General features: G+C 49.1%; 1 pseudogene; it reads right to left on the bottom strand.

The window, feature by feature from the left end:
• Positions 1-1,173: 1,173 nt before the first annotated feature.
• LOC110287737 lies at positions 1,174-3,652 on the bottom strand (annotated as a pseudogene).
• Positions 3,653-4,399: the final 747 nt, after the last annotated feature.

Below are 4,399 nucleotides of genomic sequence, written 5' to 3'. Positions count from 1 at the left end.
AATCAGAAGGAGCCAGAAGATAAGGACATATTGCCAAAGTTAGTATGAGGTCAAGCAGAGCAATTCAGTCAGATGCTGAGAGAAGCCAGTTTGAAAGAGAGAGAGAGAGAGAGAGAGAGAGAGAGAGAGAGAGAGGTAGACCTAGAGAGAGGTTTGAATGAGTAATGACTGTAGTTATCTATCCACATTTCCTTTCCAGTTTACATTTTCATGAGCAAGGGCTTCTTATTTCTAGCCCTGGCACTATGCCTCATACTCCTGCCTACTATGTTTCTTTCCTTTCAACTAGTCTGCTGCCGCCTGAACATGATAGACTTCATCTTCAGTTTCCTCAGCATTGCCATTGGTAAGTGTTGGCAAGGACAAGGGTGACTGGGGATCCTCTACTCAACCCCAGAGCCTCCTCCTACCCAGAGATGTGGCTAGATTTCCAGTTCTGTCTAGCCTTCTGTCCTTCTCACGTCCTTCTCCGGAAGAACTCTGATACACTTAGCTGTGGTTATGTCCCTATAAACAGACCCTGGTTTGTGGTCCCATGCAGCTGGAACAGTGTGGCCCTTTTCCCAAGATGGGTGACTCTCTGCCCCACAGGACATGGTTCTAAGTCACTCTTCATCCTTTGGTCCATCCCTACCAGAGACATCCCCTCCAGTGGCTCTTGGTGGAGGGACTGCAGCCTACCTAGCCTTTGAGGCTGTCCCTGCCCTTTTGTGTACAGACTCTAGTGAGTCAAGGCTTTCTTAACAAAACACCCCAGCCCAACTCAAGAAACCCAGGTAGGCAGTCTGAATTCGCAGTTTTCTGACTGTTTATTCAACTGCCAGGTCCTGCCTTCCATCACTTCGGCTTCCAGTAAAGGGTCAGGACTAGCTGGAGTCTCCCATTCTTTTCTCTCTAGGCTTTTCCTCTGTGATCTGAACATTTTCTTTGCCAGAGGAGACTCAAGTGGCATCCCCGAGGTGGTCTGAGCCTTTTGTCTGCATTTGTCTCAACCCCATGTCCTTAGCCAACAGAACATGTCCACCTGTCCCTTGCTGATCTACTTTGGAAGACCTGACCTTAGCCTGAGGGAATCTTGATTGTATACCGCACTCCAGTAGGACAGAGAATGTCAGACCTTGAACTCATTTGCTTCATGGTGGGTTTTATGGAGAACATGGGACAATGTGACACTCAGGCATTTTTTGTCATAGTGTCATTTATCCAATAGTTGAACTTAATAAGTTTAGTGTAGACACTTGGTATACCAGGTGAACCGCGTGTTATAGTGCCCACGATGGAGAACACCATCATAATATAGTGCCATGATGGAGAACACCATCACAGATCAGTGGGCCTCCTGTGTCTCCCTGAAAGAAGGACGGGGAGAAGAGGAAGGCAGGGCCTGGCAGTTGGATTCTTGTAGACAACCTGGAACTGACTCCCAGGGAGGAATACAGGATCTCTGTGAGGCAGCTCTGTTCAATAGGTGAGGGAATACAGCTCTTGGGAGCCCAGATCTTGCGAGGACATTGGGTTGTGGTGAGGGTGTCACAGGACATCCTCTATGCCAAGTCACAGAGGAGAAATAGTATCAGCTACAGGATCCTCCCCTTCCAGGGCGCATCCCTTACATAGGGAAGGATGCAAAGAGCCTGCATAGTCAGGGTGTTGAAGTGGGAACCAAGAACCTCAGTTCCCTCTTTCAGCCCTTCGCCTCATGGCAGAAAGTGCCTGTCTCACCTTGCAAGTGTCTTTGCCTCCACCCTTCTCTCTTGCAGACAGCATGACATCTCTGACTTTCTCTATGTGGTTTTTGGCACAGTTCTCATTGGGCAGAGCTTGATGAACACACACTGAAGATCATCTGGCTTTTGCCCTGTGGATCAGGGAGAAATTTGTTGGTGAGCAGGGGCCAGCTCCTTCCTCTCTGCCCCTCCCTGACACCCAGCTCTGTTTCTTGGACCAGACTCACATTTCGTGGGTGTAATGCTGCCCCAGCCTGAGGCTAGGCATGTGCTACCCAGCTTGGGCTCCTCAGTGGGCAGGTCGATGGGCTTCACAGCATCTGTAATGTCAGCAGGCTTGCTGAGGAGGAGCAACATATGGTCATTGCTGTAGTAGTCCTCAGAATGTATGGTATAGTGCATAAGGAGACTCATGTTGAAGCCAGGGTGAAGGAAGCTTTTGCTGACCAATTCGTGCTGTGCAGAGGTTTCCTCTTGGAATAGCTTGTTTTTGCCCAGCCAAACCTCATACTGGCTGGGAGACAGGGAGGGAGATGGAGCAAGTAAGAAGAGGCAATGGGGAGATTGGTTAGAATAAATAGGAAGGGGTCGGGGAGGAGGGAGGGAGGAAGGAAGAGAGAGTCAGGGACAGAAACACAGACAGACAGACAGACAGACAGACACACACACACACACACACACACACACACCCCTGGAAACAGTTACAGAAAAACAAACAGAGACACAGAAAGGCACATATATATGTACATACACAAACTCAGACACATACATACATACATACATACATACATACATACATACATACATGTTGAGTCAGAGAGTCAGAAGGGACAGAGACAGGAACAGAAGTTAAGGGAAGATGGGACAGGGAGAAGGGGAGGCCTGAGAGCTGCTCAGGTACAGCTCAGGACAGCGCTCAACTTCCCCAGCAGGTAAGGCCTGGCCTGCAACCCAAGGTCTGAGCTCTCCTCTCCCTCCCCAGCATCCAGCTCTTTCTGTACTCAGTTACCTCACCCAGCTCCAGTTTTGACCAGCCCTTCTCTGTGTATCCTAGAGTGGACAGAAGGTCCTAAAGGCAGAGCTGCTCTGAGGAGAGTGAGGAATTCTCTCACAGCCTACCCTCTGGGACAGCCTGTTCTATCCTGAGAGGCCCTTTAGGCCTTGTCCCTACTATTGTCACTAGTGATAAAAGAGAACACATGAGACCCAGACAGGTGTGGGCAAAGTCCCAAGGGAGAGACACACAGTGGCAGATGGCCATGCAGACAGTAAGATGTGAATACAGACAGGAGACAGACGGACAATAAGACAGAAAAGTTAGAGGGCTGGTGAGATGGCTCAGCAGGTAAGAGCACTGTCTGCTCCTCTGAAGGTCCTGAGTTCAAATCCCAGCTATCACATGGTGACTCACAGCCATCTGTCATGAATTCTGACGCTCTCTTCTGGCACATCCAAACACAGCTACAGTGTACTTATGTGTAATAATAAGTCTTTCCTAAAAAAAAAAAAGACAGAAAAGATAGAAACAGGACTCTGAACACAAATCAAGATTCAGGAGGAAAGAGACACCCAGGACGTCATGGATGTCAAGTCCCACCCTATTACCCTTCAGTACCCCAGCCTGGCCTGGAGTCATGTTCTCTGGCTGCCAATCTGCTTTCCTGTCTCCAAGCTTACTCACTCTTCATAGCAGTGGCAGCTGTGAGAACCCAGTTGGGGTTCAACAGGACTCCCCCGCATATGTGTTCATTGTAGTGGTACACAGCCACCTGCCAGGGTTGGGAGTTCTTCTCACAGTTAAATCCTCCAACCACCCAAGACTGGACAGGAGGTGCAGCATTTGCAACAGGAGCAATGGGGGAGGGGAGAGTTGGCGCATATAGGGAGGTGTACCGTTGGGGGACACATCTAAGCAGGGCTGGGATCTGGGGACATGGCCAGGAGATCTGGAGTAGGGACGAGTATATGGCTGGTCCTGGATAGGGAGATCTATGCTGTGGGGACAGAAAGAACTCTTGAATCAGGAATCGGGTATAGTGTCAGGTCACTTTATAGTTTTGGGTTAAGGGGTGTCAGGGAAGAGAGGGGGGGATCCAACTTATTCTTAGTCCAATGAGAATGATATCCTCTGATATGGACTTTAGAATCTCCAAGGTTTAAGAAGACATCACAGTCTTGGCTGGGTTTTGGGAATTCTGGAAGGTGAGGTGTCAGAAAACTATATTTCAATGAAAAATGAATCCAGGAAAGGGAGCTTGGGGTTGATTTGGGGTTTCTTTGGTTGGGTATGAAGTGGTAGCTGGGATGGAGAGAATGAGGGGATCCAGATAAAAGGTGCATGGGCTCCTGTTCGTGTCTGTGGTGGAGATGACATTTAAGAGGTGTGGATCTCCCTAAGAAAGGAGTTTGATATGGGACGAGCAGTGAGAGGTGGAAATTCTGGGGGTCTGTGACAGACAGTATCTGCTTTTGTGGATGTGGGGCAAGTAATAAGGTATTGGAGAGGCTCTGGGATTTCTTGAAGGCAGGCTAGGACTGGAATGGAAACATAGTTACAGCAAGTCAGGCCACTGTGAGGCAGAGAGGAAGACACACTGATGTGAAGTACTAGGGTTAGGCATAGGGGTCTTTGTGGTGTCCTGCAAAGAGTGGGAATTAGACCTGTGCTGTGG

Source organism: Mus caroli, unplaced genomic scaffold, assembly GCF_900094665.2.
Source record: "Mus caroli unplaced genomic scaffold, CAROLI_EIJ_v1.1 scaffold_24985_1, whole genome shotgun sequence".
In the NCBI taxonomy this organism is placed as follows: Eukaryota; Metazoa; Chordata; class Mammalia; order Rodentia; family Muridae; genus Mus; species Mus caroli.
This window is presented reverse-complemented; position numbering and strand designations above follow the sequence as displayed.